A 19,995-nucleotide genomic window follows, 5' to 3' on the forward strand; every position below is an offset into this window, starting at 1 on the left:
GGGTAAGAGACAGGAATTATTTCAACTACTAATATAAAGTGAATGTTATTTTGATGGTGACATTTCTTTATAATATTTTTAAAACATTATTTTAACAAAAAAAGCTTATTCAGAGTACTAAGAGTAATTTGCCTGCCATATATGTATAAACACACACACACACACACACACACACACATATTTTCTAAGTAGACACTTAAGACATTCATATCTAAGTTTTAAAAAATCTGATCTGGGGACACAAAGGCTTCCAGGGGAAGAATTTAACAAAATATCTTGAAGCCTTGAAGCATGAAAAGCCTAAAAAGAATAATACAAAACAAAAACCCACACATCAGGGTGGTGAAATGAGCAAGTCAGAAACATTTTCCTTATAAAGTTTATCAGCCACACAATTACTTTATAGTTCATGTAAAATTATGAACCGCTTACAACTTATCATGAAAAAATTCCTTCCTGAACTGAGCTGAGGAATTTAGGGATGATATGCATCAAAGGTGAAAACATGTTTCTTTTACAAGCAAAATAGGTGGGTCATGTGATAATGTTCTATTGCAATATCTTCATGGCTCTCCTGCCAAAAGACTGATGTATATTTAATCACTTTATCTAATGGATGTGATTTCTAAAGTCACAGCCATTAGGAAAGCTCTTGCTCTGGTTCAGCTGAGCACTCTGATTACATTTCCTGACTTCGTGGTTTCAGAGAAGCAGAGCTGGTGGAGAATTCCCTGGCTAGATTCATCAGTCTTTGCTATGGACAAGAGAATACAATAAGACCATCCAAGTCATTAGCCTTGGGGGTTGGGTAGATTCACTACATCCAAATCTTTAGAGCCAAGTGCCCATATGACTAACTTTAATTACTATAGAACAGATTTTTTTCCCCAAATTCCTTATCCTTCTTGATTAGATTGGAAACAAATCTCATTCTGGAGTCTTAAGTAATTACCATGAAGCTGATCATCATCAACCTGATACCATCTAAGAATAGGTGTATGTGCAAAATAATGCAATGATACTTGAAAAAAATTAAATTCTAGTATGATATATTTACTGTTGTAAGATACAGTAAAAAAGAAAAAAACACTAAAAAATGTAAGAGAGCTAGACTGTATCACAAATAGTCTTCCCTATTGTCTTCATTCTATGGTGTTTCTTAAGAAACACGTACAATGTTAAAATAATACTTGACATCTCAAGAAAATAAGCCCTAAACCTGTAAAATAGGGAGAAAAAACTGTAAAGTTGGTATATTGGTAAGTGTGCCTATTATAATGTGAATGACAGTAAGATTTACATGGCCCTACTTTTAACAGTCTGACAGAAAATTTACAATAGATAAATCTATACTACTTATGGATTTATCTGACTTATGGATGATTCCCCTTTAAAGATTGTTCTATTCAATAAAGTTTTACGTGATTGTTGTATGCATTCCTTTGCTACAAGACCAGAAATAAAGCATATACAATGTGATATAAATAACAAGTTAAAAAATAAAACACCATGGTAAATTAATGATGGTGATAAACTTAATAAGCCTACAATAAAAGCAGACTGCAGTAAGACTGAAACTAAGAAACCAAATAAGGCAAGGACCTTACATTCTGTACTGAAGTATAGAAATATTATTTAGGAAAGCAAGCTTCAATCACAAAACGTCAATCATTAATTAAAGTAATCTTCCTTTTAGTATATGCACATTCATTAGACTCTGAATGAATTGATTAAAAATGTTTTCTCAGAGTGACGCCCAAGATGGCCGAATAGGAACAGCTCCAGCCTCCAGCTCCCAGCATGAGCAACACAGAAGATGGGTGATTTCTGCATTTTCAACTGAGGTACCGGGTTCATCTCACTGGGGCGTGTCAGACAGTTGATGCTTATCCACAGGTGCAGCCCAACCAGCGACCAGCGAGAGCTGAAGTAGGGCGAGGCATCGTCTTACCTGGGAAGCGCAAGGGGGAAGGGAATTCCTTTTCTAGCCAAACAAAATTGAGACACACAACACTTGGAAAATTGGGTAACTCCCACCCTAATACTGCGCTTTACCAAGGGTCTTAGCAAACGGCACAACAGGAGATTATATCCCACACCTGGCCCAGAGGGTCCCATGCCCACAGAGCCTCCCTCATTGCTAACACAGCAGACTAAGATCTAACTGCAAGGTGGCAGCAAGGCTGGGGGAGGGGCGCCCACCATTGCTGAGGCTTAAGTAGATTAACAAAGCTGCCAGGAAGCTCGAATTGGGTGGAGACCACCACAGATCAAGGAGGCCTGCCTGCATCTGTAGACTACACCTCTGGGGACAGGGCATAGCTAAACAAAAAGCAGCAGAAACCTCTGCAGATGTAAAAGTCCCTGTCTGACAGCTTTGAAGAGAACAGTGGATCTCCCAGCATGGAGGCTGAGATATGAGAACGGACAGACTGTCTGCTCAAGTGGGTCCCTGACCCCTGAGTAGCCTAACTAGGAGACATCCCCCACTAGGTACAGACTGACACCTCACACCTCACACAGCTGGGTACACCCTGAGATGAAGCTTCCAGAGCAAGAATCAGACAGCAACACTTGCTGTTCAGCAATATTCTATCTTCTACAGCCTCCGCTGCTGATACTCAGGCAAACAGGGTCTGGAGTGGACCTCAAACAAACTCCTACAGACCTGCAGCTGAGGGTCCTGACTGTTGGAAGGAAAACTAACAAACAGAAAGGACACCCACACCAAAACCCCATCAGTACATCACCATCATCAAAGACCAAAGGCAGATAAAACCACAAAGATGGGGAAAAAGCAGTGCAGAAAAGCTGGAAATTCAAAAAATCAGAGCGCATCTCCCCCTCCAAAGGAACGCAGTTCATCACTAGCAACAGAACAAAGCTGGATGGAGAATTACTTTGACGAGTTGAGAGAAGAAGGCTTCAGTCGATCAAACTTCTCAGAGCTAAAGGAGGAACTACATAACAGCACAAAGAAATAAAAAACCTTGAAAAAAGAATGGATGAATGGATAACTAGAATAATCAATGCAGAGAAGACCTTAAAAGAACTGATAGAGATGAAAACCATGACACAAGAACTACGTGACAAATGCACAAGCTTCAGTAACCGACTCGATCAACTGGAAGAAAGATTATCAGTGATTGAAGATCAAATGAATGAAATGAAGCAAGAAGAGAAATGTAGAGAAAAAAGAGTAAAACAAAATGAACAAAGCCTCCAAGAAATATGGGATTATGTGAAAAGACCAAATCTACGTCTGATTGGGGTGCCTGAAAGTGACAGGGAAAATGGAACCAAGTTGGAAAACACTCTTCAGGATATCATCCAGGAGAACTTCCCCAACCTAGTAAGGCAGGCCAACATTCAAATTCAGGAAATACAGAAAACGCCACAAAGATACTCCTCAAGAAGAGGAACTCCAAGACACATAATTGTCAGATTCACCAAAGTTGAAATGAAGGAAAAAATGTTAAGGGCAGCCAGAGAGAAAGCTCGGGTTACACACAAAGGGAAGCCCATCAGACTAACAGCAGATCTCTTGGCAGAAACTCTACAAGTCAGAAGACAGTGGGGGCCAATATTCAACATTCTTAAAGATAAGAATTTTCAACCCAGAATTTCATATCCAGTCAAACTAAGTTTCATAAGTGAAGGAGAAATAAAATCCTTTACAGACAAGCAAATGCTTAGAGATTTTGTCACCACCAGGCCTGCCCCACAAGAGATCCTGAAGGAAGCACTAAACATGGAAAGGAACAACTGGTACCAGCCATTGCAAAAACATGCCAAAATGTAAAGTCCATCGACGCTAGGAAGAAACTGCATCAACTAATGAGCAAAATAACCAGCTAATATAATGACAGAATCAAGTTCACACATAACAATATTAACCTTAAATGTAAATGGACTAAATGGTCCAATTAAAAGACACAGACTGGCAAATTGGATAAAGAGTCAAGACTCATCAGTTTGCTGTATTCAGGAGACCCATCTCACACACAGAGACAAACATAGGCTCAAAATAAAGGGATGGAGAAAGATCTACCAAGCAAATGGAACACACACAAAAAAGGAGGGGTTGCAATCCTAGTCTCTGATAAAACAGACTTTAAACCATCAAAGATCAAAAGAGACAAAGAGGCCATTACATAATGGTAAAGGGATCAATTCATCAGGAAGAGTTAACTATCCTAAATATATATGCACCCAATACAGGAGCACCCAGATTCATAAAGCAAGTCCTTAGAGACTTACAAAGAGACTTAGACTCCCATAAAATAATAACTGGAGTCTTTAACACCCCACCGTAAACTTTAGACAGATCAATGAAACAGAAAGTTAACAAGGATATCCAGGAACTGAACTCAACTCAGCACCAAGCAGACCTAATAGACATCTACAGAACTCTCCACCCCAAATCAGCAGAATATACATTCTTCTCAGCACCACATTGCACTTATTCCAAAATTGACCACATAGTTGGAAGTAAAGCACTCCTCAGCAAATGTAAAAGAACAGAAATTGTAACAAATTGTCTCTCAGACCATAGTGCAATCAAACTAGAACTCAGGACTAAGCAACTCAATCAAAACCGCTCAAATACATGGAAACTGAACAACCTGCCCCTGAATGACTACTGGGTACATAATGAAATGAAGGCAGAAATAAAGATATTCTTTGAAACCAATGAGAAGAAAGATACAACATACCAGAATCTCTGAGACACATTTAAAGCAGTGTGTAGAGGGAAATTTATAGCACTAAATACCCACAAGAGAGAGCTGGAAAGATCTAAAATTGACACCCTAACATCACAATTAAAAGAACTAGAGAAGCAAGAGCAAACACATTCAAAAGCTAGCAGAAGGCAAGAAATAACTAAGATCAGAGCAGAACTGAAAGAGATAGAAACACAAAAAACCCTCCAAAAAAATCAATGAATCCAGGAGCTGGTTTTTTGAAAAGATCAACAAAATTAACAGAACACTAGCAAGACTAATAAAGAAGAAAAATAGAAGAATCAAATAGACGCAATAAAAAATGATAAAGGGCATATCACCACCAACCCCACAGAAATACAAACTACCATCAGAGAATACTATAAACACCTCTATGCAAATAAACTAGGAAACCTAGAAGAAATGGATAATTTCCTGGACACTTACACTCTCCCAAGACTAAACCAGGAAGAAGTTGAATCCCTGAATAGAACAATAGCAGGCTCTGAAATTGAGGCAATAATTAATAGTCTACCAAGCAAAACAAGTTCAGGACCAGACGGATTCACAGCCGAATTCTACCAGAGGTACAAGGAGGAGCTGGTACCATTCCTTCTGAAACTATTCCAATCAACAGAAAAAGAAGGAATCCTCTCTAACTCATTTTATGAGGCCAACATCATCCTGATACCAAAGCCTGGCAGACACAACAAAAAAAGAGAATTTTAGACCAATATCCCTGATGAACATCGTTGTAAAAATCCTCAATAAAATACTGGCAAACCGAATCCAGCAGCACATCAAACAGCTTATCCACCATGATCAAGTGGGCTTCATTCCTGGGGTGCAAGGCTAGTTCAACATACACAAATCAAATAAACGTAATCCAGCATATAAACAGAATCAAAGACAAAAATCACATGATTATCTCAATAGATACAGAAAAGGTCTTTGACAAAATTTAACAGCCCTTCATGCTAAAAACTCTCAATAAATTCGGTATTGATGGAACGTATCTCAAAATAATAAGAGCTAGGCCGGGCGCGGTGGCTCAAGCCTGTAATCCCAGCACTTTGGGAGGCCGAGACGGGCGGATCACAAGGTCAGGAGATTGAGACCATCCTGGCTAACCCGGTGAAACCCCGTCTCTACTAAAAAATACACAAAACTAGCCGGGCGAGGTGGCGGGCGCCTGTAGTCCCAGCTACTCTGGAGGCTGAGGCAGGAGAATGGCGTGAACCCGGGAGGCGGAGCTTGCAGTGAGCTGAGATCCGGCCACTGCACTCCAGCCTGGGCGACAGAGCGAGACTCCGTCTCAAAAAAAAAAAAAATAATAATAATAATAATAATAAGAGCTATTTATGACAAACCCACAGCCAATATCATACTGAATGGGCAAAAACTGGAAGCATTCCCTTTGAAAACTGGCACAAGACAGGGATTCCCTCTCTTACCACTCCTATTCAACATGGTGTTGGAAATTCTGGCTAGGGCAATCAGGCAAGAGAAAGAAATAAAGGATATTCAGTTCGGAAAAGAAGAAGTCAAATTGTCCCTGTTTGCAGATGACATGATTGTATATTTAGAAAACCCCATTGCCTCAGCCCAAAATCTCCTTAAGCTGATAAGCAACTTCAGCAAAGTCTCAGGATACAAAATCAATGGGCAAAAATCACAAGCATTCTTATATGCCACTAACAGACAGAGAGCCAAATCAGAAATGAACTCCCATTCACAATTGCTTCAAAGAGAATAAAATACCTAGGAATCCAACTTACAAGGGATGTAAAGGACCTCTTCAAGGAGAACTACAAACCACTGCTCAGTGAAATAAAAGAGGACACAAACAAATGGAAGAACATACCATGCTTACGGATAGGAAGAATAAATGTTGTGAAAATGGCCATACTGCCCAAGGTAATTTATAGATTGAATGCCATTCCCATCAAGCTACCAATGACTTTCTTCACAGAATTGGAAAAAACTGCTTTAAAGTTCATATGGAACCAAAAAAGAGCTGCATTGCCAAGACAATCCTAAGCCAAAAGAACAAAGCTGAAGGCCACACGCTACCTGACTTCAAACTATACTACAAGGCTACAGTAACCAAAATAGCATGGTACTTGTACCAAAACAGAGATATAGACCAATGGAACAGAACAGAGCCCTCAGAAATAACACCACACATCTACAGTCATCTGATCTTTGGCAAACCTGACAAAAACAAGAAATGGGGAAAGGATTCCCTGTTTAATAAATGGTGCTGGGAAAATTGGCTAGCCATAAGTAGAAAGCTGAACTGGATCCTTTCCTTAATCCTTATACGAAAAATAATTCAAGATGGATTAGAGACTTAAATGTTAGACCTAAAACCATAAAAACCCTAGAAGAAAACCTAGGTAATACCATTCAGGACATAGGCATGGGCAAGGACTTCATGTCTAAAACACCAAAAGCAATGGCAACAAAAGCCAAAATTGACAAATGGGATCTAATTAAACTAAAGAGCTTCTGCACAGCAAAAGAAACTACCATCAGAGTGAACAGGCAACCTACAGAATGGGAGAAAATTTTTGCAATCTACTCATCTGACAAAGGGCTAATATCCAGAACCTACAAAGAACTCAATCAAATTTACAACCCCATCAAAAAGTGGGCAAAGGATATGAACAGACACTTCTCCAAAGAAGACATTCATACAGCCAACAGACATATCAAAACCACAATGAAATACCATCTCACACCAGTTAGAATGGCAATCATTAAAAAATCAGGAAACAACAGGTGCTGGAGAGGATGTGGAGAAATAGAAACACTTTTACACTGTTGGTGGGACTGTAAACTAGTTCAACCATTGTGGAAGACAGTGTGGCGATTCCTCAAGGATATAGAACCAGAAATACCATTCGACCCAGCCATCCCATTACTGGGTATATACCCAAAGGATTATGAATCGCGCTGCTATAAAGACACATGCACACATATGTTTATTGCGGCACTATTCACAATAGCAAAGACTTGGAATCAACCCAAATGTCCATCAGTGACAGACTGGATTAAGAAAATGTGGCACATATACACCATGGAATACTATGCAGCCATAAAAAAGGATGAATTTGTGTCCTTTGTAGGGACATGGATGCAGCTGGAAACCATCATTCTCAGCAAACTCTCGCAAGAACAGAAAACCAAACACCGCACGTTCTCACTCATAGGTGGGAACTGAACAATGAGATCACTTGGACACAGGAAGGGGAACATCACACACCGGGGCCTATTGTGGCGGGGGGGGGGGGGGGTAGCATTAGGAGATATACCTAATGTAAATGACGAGTTAATGAGTACAGCACACCAATATGGCACATGTATACATACGTAACAAACCTGCACATTGTGCACATGTACCCTAGAACTTAAAGTATAATAATAATAAATAAAAATAAAGAAATAAATAAAAATGTTTTCTCCAGTGGGTTAATTTTTTCTTAGTTACAGTAACATTGTAGGATATTCTTCTATATACTTATCAAGATACTTTTCCCCACACAGCATAAGAAGATATTGAGACTTCCCCATTAATCAAACTGAAAAGTAAGAAAAGGAATTCCAAATCAGAGCCTGTTTTAGAACTACGAGCATTCAACTGAAAATGGGTCTCCAGATTTCTGTGCTGCTCCATTCTGTTGCCACCAACAATTGATAATTGGTATCATTTTTGTGCAAGTGAGATGTGCCATGTTAGTGCTTTTTAACTTAGGAGTGTTCGAAGTTGTTAAAATAATAAACTGTTTTCTCTAAAGCAAGATTTAAAATTTCCAAGATTGATATCTTTCCATTGTGTCTGTTTTTTCTTTCTTTCTTATTAAAGCATCACAAATTTCTTTTGAAAAAAGAGCTGTGCTGGCTGTGCGTCGTGGCTCATGTCTGTAATCCCAGTAATTTGGGAGGCCGAGTGGGCAGATCACTTGAGGTCAAGAGTTCAAGTCCAGCCTGACCCACATGATGAAACCCCTTCCCTACAAAAATACAAAAACAGTGAGTCCCTGTCTCAAAAAAAAAAAAAAAGAAAAGAAAAGAGAAAAAAAAAAGAGCTGTGCTATAAAAAATGCCTTAAAACATTTAGTTACATAACACCAAGGAAGTTTGAATAAATTATGTAATAGTCATTCAATGAACAAGAGACCCTTTCTCTGCAACAGGAAATTTGATAATCTTCCCGTGACTAAAAAAAAAAAATCATCTACAGCTCACCACTATGTACCGAATAACTTGCCATGTCGTTGGTCTGGCATAGAAGGTTTTCCTAACCTGCTGCTAACAGTCTCTTCTGTTCCCCTATTTGCAGTCTACATTCCAGCTACATTATTCTACATTTAATTTCCCCAAAGGTCAGCTAGATGATTTCTGCATCCTCATAATGTTCCCTCTGTCTGAACAGTTTCAACTATCCTGATCACCTGATTACTTGCTTTGTCATATTTGGCTCAATACCTCTTGTATGAAAAGATCTGACTTCACCTCCTTCCTTCCCTCAAATATAAATTCAACTCTTCATCAGTTTCTCTTTCTCCCATATCTCCAGTCTGCTTTGAGTTGCCAGCAGTCCCCTAACGCAGATTTTTATCCTACTTCTACGGTGCTTCATTTCTTTCATCACCCCTGTCTCCTTCAACTAGATTCCAAGCTTCATAGACAGGAAATTTGTCTTAGGCATCTATTATCACCAAGGTATAGCATGATATCTGACACATCATATAAAATTGTTAAATGCTTGATGAATGAAGATGGTGAAATACTTCTCCTAACCCAAGCACTTGAAGAAGCACGCTATCTAATTATCTTGCCTTTAAAATAACATAGATGTCACACTGATTTGTAAGACAATTTTAATTATTATTTAACAAAATTATCTAAGATTTTTCAGTGTTCCAAGAGCATTCTTCAAATATTTACAATAATCCATAACTATCATTGATTTTACATCAGAAATGCTATCTTAAATTTATGGCACTATCAATTGCTCTTTTTCTCCTTATTTAAAAAACTGAAACATTGAAAAACAAAGCAATTTCCATCCTTTTATGGAGGCTGATATGTGCAAAAAATATAAAGATTCTGGTATTACAACCTGTTTCCCCATTTTAGTGGCATCGAAATAGAATTTAAAAACAACACTATCTGCTTAGGTTTAATTAAAGTAGCTTCCCCCGCCCCCCGCCCCAGCCATAAACAGGAAGGTTAAAAGTTTGGTCAGATGGATGAAAAGGGGGACAATACGGTGGACACCAACTAAACTTTAAAGTTCTCTAATTTGGGATTACACAAATCCCAAAGTTTTTAAGTTCACAGCAGAACTTAAAAATACATTAGGCACATTTTGACATGTTCACCAGTACTTAAGCACCTTAAACTTGTAGATATTTTATTTGAAACATATATTTGATTAAGGACAAATTGCCAAATCTTTGAACATCCAACAAAGTGATCAATTATTTAATTGTTTTAGAAACCAAGGCACAGATACAATCCTAGATGGTTGATTAATCCTAACTTAATTTTTGCTATGAAAATAGTTTATGCAGTTTGAAGCTTGCATGCAAATAACAGGGAGAAGCTATACTGAAAAGATTTCATTTCCATTAAATCCAAGACAAATTTATTTGCAGAAGTTGCACATATGACTAATTTGGGGTTATTAATATGGTTGAATATAAATATAGCAAATTTTCATTGGGAGAAAATTTGGAAAACACTGAAAAACATAGAAAAAAATAAAATTAAATTAACCTATTCCAATAAAATTACTGATTTTTTTTTTTTTTTTTTAAAGAGACGAGGTCTCCTACTGTCACCCAGGCTGTGGTGCAATCATAGCTCACTGCAACCTCCAAACGCGTGGGCTCAAGTGTTCTTCCCACCTCAGCCTCCCAAGTAGCTAGGACTACAGGTGTGCACCACTATGTCTGGCTATTTTTTTTTTTTTTAATGGAGTCTCTCTCTGTCACCCAGGCTGGAGTGCAGTGGTGTGATCTCGGCTCACTCCATCACTGCAACCTCTGCCTCTTGGGTTCAAGGGATTCTCCTGCTTCAGCCTCCTGCGTAGTTGGGACCACAGGTGCACGCCACCACACCCAGGTAATTTTTGTATTTTTAGTAGAGACAGGGTTTCACCATGTGGGCGAGGATGGCCTCAAACTCCTGACCTCAAGTGATCTGCCCACCTTGACCTCTCAAAGTGCTGGGATTACAGGCATGAACCATGGTACCGGCCCTAATTTTCTTTTTTTTTTTTTTTTTTTTTTAGCAGAGACAGGGATCTTGCTATGTTGGACTGGCCTCAAAAACCTCCTGGCCTCAAGCTATCCTCCAGCCCCCACCTCCCAAAGCACTGGGATAACAGGCATGAGCTACCACACCCAACCTGTCTTCATATATATATATACACACACACACACACTGACAAAATGTTTTCCAGAAAGGCTATAAAAATGTATATCCTCTTTAGCAACATGTAAGCATATATTTTTCCACAATGTTAAGTACAGTCATTTAAAACAAATACTTCATAATTTGATATTTAAAACGTTTTTATCTAAAATGTGAATTTCAGGAAACATTTCTAGTTCTTCTTTGGTCAGTCTCTTTAGTCTCTTGATCTTTTCTTCTATTGAAATATTCATTTCCTTCTTTGCTAAGGGTTTGTGTGTGTGTATGTGTGTGTGTTTGTGTGTGTGTGTTAAGGATATTGATACCTCTTCACAAAAATTTCTTTTTTTTTCTTCTGCCAGTTTGTCATCTTTTAATTTTTGTCTTTACTGAAACTGGTTTTCAAAAATGAATAGAAATATAAAATTACTCTTTAAAGGAATTATGCATTTACTTTAACATTAAAAATATTTACCTTTTTGTGCATATATATGTTTTCCTCTTGGGAGGGCAGAGTTTTATTTTCATAACATATTTCTGAGAAACATAGGCCTAGAAACGAGATTTGTTTTTTTTTGTTTGTTTGTTTTTTTTTTTTTTGACAGAGTCTCACTCTATCACCAGGCTGGAGTGCAGTGGCATGATCTCAACTCACTGTAACTTCTGCCTCCTGGGTTCAAGCGATTCTCTTGCCTCAGCCTCCCAAGTAGCTGGGACTATAGGTGTGCGCCACCACGCCCAGCTAATTTTTGTATTTTTAGTAGAGACAAGGTTTCACCACGTTGGCCAGGATGATCTTAATCTCTTGACCTTGTGATCTGCCCGCCTTGGCCTCCAAAAGTGCTGGGATTACAGGCGTGAGCCACTGCGCCCGGCCAAAATGAGGTTTTTCACAAAGTCCCTGAAGTCTTGTCTGAGGCTGGGTGAGGCTGCTTCTTTACCTCAAATTGAACTATCCTGCTTAGCCTCTGCCTCTTCTCTTTTCTCAGTGTTTGGGTCACCCACCTCCTCAGAGCTACTTTACAACATTTTTTTGTATTTAGATTTTTGTAAAATGAAATTTCTTTAATGCAGATGACTCTATTCTAAATAAACCTTATATTAATACTGTACATTTTTACACACATAATGGTTTGCAAAAAACATTCATTCATTCATCCAAGTTCATTCCAGACATACTTTAGAGGAACTATTATTTGATTATCATCCCAAGCATCAGAGCAGTTAGTAACTCCAGAAACAGAACATTTTTAAGTTGAAAAGTTAGGTCTAAATTGCAGGTTTATGACTCCCATTTTTTCCCCTAAATAGCCTTCTTATATTTATTTTTGGAGAATAAATTTAGCCACAAAACTCAAAAGTATGTATAATGAAAAGTACTTCTCTCACTCTCCAATGTTTCCCAGCCATCCAAATTCCTGCCCTGTGGACCACGGTACCAATCCCTTGTGTATCCATCCATGTGGTTTTATCAGCATGTATACATCTACTCATTTTTCTTTTCATGCAAATAATACCCTATATAAACATGGTTTCATACCTTCCTTCATCACTTAAAAATCAGACTTGGAAATCTTTCCGTATCAGTATGTATAAAGCCACTTCTTTTTTTTTTTTTTTTTTTTTTTGAGACGGAGTCTCGCTCTGTCGCCCAGGCTGGAGTGCAGTGGCGCGATCTCGGCTCACTGCAAGCTCCGCCTCCCGGGTTCACGCCATTCTCCTGCCTCAGCCTCCCGAGTAGCTGGGACTACAGGCGCCCACAACCGCGCCCGGCTAATTTTTTTGTATTTTTAGTAGAGACGGGGTTTCACCGTGGTCTCGATCTCCTGACCTTGTGATCCGCCTGCCTCGGCCTCCCAAAGTGCTGGGATTACAGGCGTGAGCCACCGCGCCCGGCCTAAAGCCACTTCTTTTTATAGCAGCTTCATAAAGTCCTATTTTACAGCTGTACCCAAATTATTTAGTCATTCCCACACTGTAGAACACTTAGGTTGTTCCCCAAAGCTACAATAATTATCTTCTCATGATTAGTTTTTCTTTTTTTAAACTACTCTTTTGTGGGTTCCTTTCTTTTTGTAACTTTTAAGTTCAGGGGTACATGCACAGGTTTGTTACATAGGTAAACTTGTGTTACAGGATTTTGTTATACAGGTTACTTCATCACCCAAGTATTAAGCCAAGTACCCATTAGTTATTTTTCCTGATCTCCTCCTTGCTGCCACCTTCCACCCTCCAATGGGCCCCAGTGTGAGTTGTTCCCATCTATGTGTCCACAGGTTCCCATCATTTAGCTCTCACTTGTAAGTGAGGACATTCTCATGAATAGTTTCACAGTAAGGTATTTTATTTGTAAGACAAATGCTTCAGAGTGAAATTGCTGAGTCATAATTGTATATGCATTTTTAAATTGCCATAATAAAATATTGCCAAATTCTCTTTTGTTAGCTAGTGTAATGCCTACAAGGCCATAGCTGAATTTCTACCCTGCCCTAACTCTGCTTATCTTTGAGAAACAGGTAAAATGTTCCATTTGTAAACAGCCCAGCTGAGATTGGTTAGAACCAAGATAGCTGACTAAAGGACTTAAAGAAGACCTCAGGCATCATTATAATCTCATAGTCATGCTACATGACACCCTCATCAGTGCCATGACAGTTGATAATCACCATGACAATGACCAGAAGAAGCCATAAAAGGACAAAAAGGAAGGCGGCACTCTCGTTCCAAGAAGCTCACCACCTATTTCTGGAAAAGACAGGAACATTCCTCCCTTCACTTTTAATGACCAACTTCTTCATTAGAGATACTTTCTATTTCAATTTCCTCACTCCTCACTAGTGAAGAAGTTGACTTGTGAGCCACACTTGCACTTCTCCATTCTTTGGCCATCAAATAAAGCTTGCATTGCTTGACGCTCACTTTTCCCGTTTCTTGTATTGGGTCTCCAATACCAAACAGGGAAAGAGGCCATCTTTTGAAGCTACCAAGGAGGTTATTGGTATATCGGTAACACCTTCATAAAGACCTACCAATCCGTGCTCTCCCCAAACAGTGTGTTAGGGATTGTTTGCACATACCTTCAATAAAGTATTTCATAATCTTCTTTTTCATCTTTGTGATCCTAATAAGTGGGGAATGAAACCTTTTTTTTTTTTTTTTTTTTTTGGAGACGGAGTCACTCTCTCATTGCCCAGGCTGGAATGCCTTGGCATGATCTCAGGTCACTGCAACATCTGCCTCCCAAGTTCAAGCAATTCTCCTGCCTCAGTCTCCTGAGTAGCTGGGATTACAGGTGCCTGACACCACACTCGGCTAATTTTTGTACCTTTAGTAGAGACAGGTTTTCACTATGTTGGCCAGGCTAGTCTGAAACTCCTGACCTCAGGTGATCCGCATGCCTCAGCTTCCCAAAGTGCTGGGATCACAAACATGAGCCACCACACCCGGCCGAAAACTTCTTAATTCTTATCATTTTAGTTTGCATCTTCTTTTGCGAGTGAGGTCAGGGATCTTTTCATATCCTCAGATGCCATTTGTGCTTTTTTTTCTGTGCTCTTTCTGTATGTAGTCTTGTCCACTTTTTAAATAGACTATCAGTGTTTTATTAATTTAGGATCTCTTAACAAAATAATAAAATTAGCTTTTTTTTCTGTGGTATATAATACAAATATTTTTATAAGTTTGCTGTTTTGTTTCTTTTGGTTTATGGTAGTTTTTGCCTTTTAAAAGCATCTACATTTTAATTAAATTCAATTCACCCATCCTTTCTACAGTGGCTCTTGTGTTTTATATAATCTTAGAAAAGAATTTCTACTTCAAGATTTTGAAAGAATTATTGGATCCTTTGTAGTTCATAAGTGTGATGACTGGGTTTTCACATGCAAGTGTGAGATATTCCTCCCTCAAACCTTGTAATGACATCAAAATATTATCCATCTCAGGTGAAAAGAAAAATGAAAACAAAACCCTCACATGTTTTCTTCTAGCAGTTTTGTGGTTTGTACGTTACTTTAAATATTTGATTCCACTAAAATGTATCTTGGGTTAGGTGGCAAAGTAGTAATCTGAATTTATCTTTATCCATATGACTACCCAGGTGTCCCAATGACACTTACTAAATAATATTTCTTTCAACCTATTTAAGATGCTACCTTTATAATTCTCATATATAATTATGCCTATTTCTAGATATCGTATTTTCTTCCAGTGAATTGTCTATTTAGGTCACCATACTATTTTAATTACTGTATTTGCATAAATAACATTACATATTAGGGTTGGTGCTATTAGATATTACTCTTTTATGTGTGTGCAATTTCCCAACTAGACTCAGATTATCTAATTCCAAATAGGAAAAATTTCTATTTTTATTTTCATTGGGATTTCAATATCTTTATAAATTAACTGAAAAGGAATGGCCAACTGTAAGCACTCTGACTCCTTTGTTAATACCTCTTCTTTAGATTATAAAAACAAAGTATGCCAAGTATAATATCACAAGAAAAACAGGCAGGCTGGCCACTCATTTTGGTGTCTCTAATGTTAAGCGTATCAATACGTATGAAATCAAATACTTTTCATTAAATACTTGCCTGATTGCTGAAATCTTACCATTGCATCCTTCATAAGTAATATTATGTTAATCATGTAAATAAATTCTTAAAATAATGATTATTTTTTAGAAATGCTTAATTTGGTAGATGGCAAACCAGTTCAATAACTTTAACAAGAGTAGTTCAATATTTCATGTCCTAAAATAATTCAATTTTATGGTATTTTATAGTATATGAACAATTGGTATGCAAAACAAATTAAGCTGTATATGTGATAATTTTATATTCAGACAACTGATAGGGACTTATTTCTAGATTATATGATTACTAAAATATTGTGATTTGGGTATTTCATAATACCCTGTAATAATCGTTTATATTATACATTATTTATTATTTTATTATTAAGATAGAAATTTAGTCTTATGTACAGCCTTTTAAAATATAGCATTCATCAAGTTTATAAGAAATGAAAGTTTATAATCTTAAGAAGTGTATTACCCTGAGAAAAATTAAGATTATTGTCAATATATGTTGGCATATCTGAATGTTTTCATAAAAAATTCATGAAGTCTTATATATACAGCATATATAAAGGAAGACAGAAAATACTTCTTAGTTCACATTAAATCCCATCTCTCTGTTAGTTAAGCCTTTACTGTGAGCACAAAATTATCATAGACTTAGATGACCTTTGGAGTCACTAAAGTATGGCCGCAGAACAGGTTCTACACCCTTATTTACATAATTAGAGAGAAAATGTATTTCCAATATTATTATACATGTATCCACTTCCCTCTAAACATCAACATGATTTAGGAGAGAGTGCATAGTAATAACTTTGGTGCCAGGCAGCCTTAGGTTTGAATTTCCTGTTTATTCCATAAATTAACTCTGCAGCATTATGCAAATTCCCCACAAATGAAAGGGAGAAGTATATCTGTCTTATAAGGTTATCATGTAGAATAGAAATAGTTTTCGTAAAGTGCCTACCACAGTGCCTAGGCTAAATAAATAACAGCAAGATTATTATCCTTCTTCCCTATAAGGCTGCAATTTTTAAATAATAGGCCATGAGTTGGCCAATAAGCACAAAACCTTATGAAAATCTTATGTGGAGTATATTTGCTACCTATGTTTTATCTTGTCAAACATGTTTATGGCTTTAATTTAAAATACAGATCTGCAGTTAAAATAGTAAGACAGCATAACACAGTTGTTAAATTCATGAATCCAGAGTGAGAGAGACATGGGTTCACATCCCATCTCAACTGCTTACTAGCTTATGTCCTTGGGGAATTTAATTAACTTCACTAAAACTCAGATCTTACATAGCAAAACAGAGCTGAAAATGATAATTCTATAAGGTCATTTTAGTGGAAAAAGTTACACACTAAATTTTAATCACTTAGCATATTTCCTGGTACACTTTAAGTGCATAATACATTGTAACTGTTATTACTAGTGATTTTAGCAATTTTCTTATAAGTTGATTTTGTACACCTAAAGCTAATGTTCTTAGGAACGAGAATATATTTGCTTACTTTGTAATAGAAAAGCTTTTGTATTGCATATACAAAACCTTTTCTTCTTAAGAAGCTTTAAACTCAGAATATTTTAAAGACTAAAATGTATGCTTACAGCAAAACCAAGACTACACTGCTTTCTACCAACAGGTGGCAATATATGTCCCATACAGCCATCTTAGTCCTGCCAATACAAAGTTCATTAGTCTGTTCAGTGCCTACAGGATGTGGGCTTTGCTATTAAGGTGATGTAAATTTTTAAATCCATCAGGTTTGATCAATGTGAATATACTGAACACACCGAGGATGTTGAAAGATTTAATAATAAAAACACTGGAATATGATGGGAACCAAAGAAAAATAATAAAATAATCAAAAGTAAGAAAATAATAAATGTGGCAAGTGCATAAAAGATTAACCATTGACAGTAATGATGACCCTCTAGGACTGAGCAAAATTATGCAAAAGTTTAAAATAATGAGCTTAGGCACTAGCCAGCAAGATACAAGAAACTTCTTTTTTTTTTTTTTTTTTTTAAAGAAAATGCTCTAGCATGGGTCAGAGGATTTTTCATTAGCAACAGATGCTCCAGAACTTAATGCCAAAGTGAGAAAAGACTAGGTAATCATTCAAGAAGGCAAAATTCAAGCACAGTAACAACTGCTAATGAAATATTCCTGATGGGGCAGGAATTGTTAAAAGCCCTTTACCTCAACATCAAAATAAGTGAGCTAAGAAGCATGCATGCCAAAGTATTCTTTGGAACATTTGTGGACATTGTCAAAACCAGTGACATCTACTCATAAGATTTTTGATGAAGACATTCTTTAATGATCTATATAGCAAAGGAAGGGGAAATCTGGTTTTAGGAGTCTAAAGGAACAGTTTATTTAGTGGAAATTCATCTGGAGATGGTAAAGTACTATGTTATAAATAACATGAGTTTACAAACAAACCTTTTCCAAACTAACATGTTCATAGATACGACTTCCTGTGTTTCTTATTTCTCTGCTCTCTCTTGGAACTAAAGGCTATGATTATGGCAAGGTATCTAGTAACCCTCACCATAATCTGGGAATGTGATGAAACTCATGTGATATTGTTTAAAATGCATTCTCTTTCTGTTGTTGTTGTTTAAAGTATATTCAAATATAAAGGCTATGGCTAGTTTTTTAAGGGTGAATTAAATGTATAGTATTTCTTACTTTCTGCCATTTGGAGGCAGAATTTTCAGAACCTCACAGATATAAACAGAATTGGAGTCATGAAGAATATTCCAAATTGGATAGCGATCACGGAATAACAAATGAATAGGAAGAAAATAATTCCTATCCTTCCTGAAATTTATATTCCAGAAGGAAGTGCTTTGCCTAAACATTTGCTTTATCTGAGAATCCAAGACTCCTGATCAAATTTATATTCCAGAAGGAATTAAAATTATTAAATTATTATTTAAAAATTATTAAATTTACTAGGAATATAACTTTGACTAGGAGTTTTGGATTCTGAGATAAAGCAAGTGCTTAGGCAAACACGGTTCACAACAATTCAATGAGAAAGGTGCTTAACTTTTATTTATAGACTTCTTTTTATTATTCCAATTAATGAATTGACCTGTTCATTTTTTAAAATGTCCAGATGTCATATTTTCATAAAAATGCAAAATTTACTTAGTGACCTTGAGTTTCTATAAATAGTCACCATTTTTCATTTGCTTGTAACTCCCCAATGGGAAAAGGTACTGCCTAGGGGACTTAACCTCCACAAGGATTGTCTAAAAACAAGAAATATCTGTGGTATAAACACTAAACTTAAAACTTCAGGTTTCAGCAACAAACTCTTCTGAAAACACTTGAACAAAACTGAGTGAAAAATAAGTGACTTTACTAAAAATTAATGGAAAGAAGAGAGGAGATTTTTGAACTTGCTTTATTAAAATAAATCTAAGATTCTAAATGGTAGGAATCATTGATCTACTTGACCATTGAGAAAACAAGATAGCTTTTCTTTTTTACTCATTTACTCAATTTGTTTACTCAAGTATTAAGCACCTTCTCTGTGCAAAGCACTGTAAAAGGGTCTGTGTGGATTCCAACTACATCACAATGAATCCTTGTTTGACATAATCATATCTAGGATTAGAAAATGAAGGGTCCCCAAATTCATTAACTAGCTAGGCAAGGATATTCTTTCCCATCAGGAATTCTCCTAAATTGCTAGTATATTTATACAACAACTCAAAAGTTTTAATCCTAGTATAAAAGAAAAAACAGAACAAAACAAAATGAAATGGGAGTTCTTGAAAAGGAAGGCACACGTTCAGAGTAAGGCACATTTAGACTAAAAACCAGATCTCTGGGGACAATGGGCATGGGAAAGCTGAAAACTCTCTTAGAATCTATGAATTATATAGTAATTTCTTAAAAATCACCAATGAATCACACACCTAAACACCAGAGTTAGAAGTATAAAATTCTAAAAAGATATCATAAGGAAAAATCTTCGAGACATTAGGTTTGGCACATGGACGTGGAACCAAAAGCACGGTCAACAAAAGAAAAAAAAGAGCTGAACTGGATTTTTTGAAAATTAAAACTGTTGTGCATCAAAGAACACTACCAGAAAATGAAAAGGCAATCCATATAATGGGAGAAAATAATTGCAAATCATATATCTGATAAGGGATGCTCAACATCACCGATCATTTGGGAAATGCCAATCAAAACCACAATAAAATATCACTTAACACTTGGTCGGATGGCTATT

The 19,995-nt window shown here is 36.9% G+C and overlaps 1 protein-coding gene and 1 non-coding gene across 5 annotated transcripts in view; one reads left to right on the top strand and one right to left on the bottom strand.

Annotated features, from left to right (window-relative positions):
• SCN9A (sodium voltage-gated channel alpha subunit 9) overlaps positions 1-19,995 on the bottom strand; it is a 188,013-nt gene that overhangs the window by 156,278 nt on the left and 11,740 nt on the right. The gene's annotated exons all lie outside the window — the stretch shown is intronic.
• On the top strand, positions 14,990-15,092 carry LOC116269339. Its single transcript, XR_004176812.1, has one exon. It is a non-coding gene; the product is annotated as a small nucleolar RNA U13 (small nucleolar RNA).

Source organism: Papio anubis, chromosome 10 (genome assembly GCF_008728515.1).
Source record: "Papio anubis isolate 15944 chromosome 10, Panubis1.0, whole genome shotgun sequence".
Lineage (NCBI taxonomy): Eukaryota > Metazoa > Chordata > Mammalia > Primates > Cercopithecidae > Papio > Papio anubis.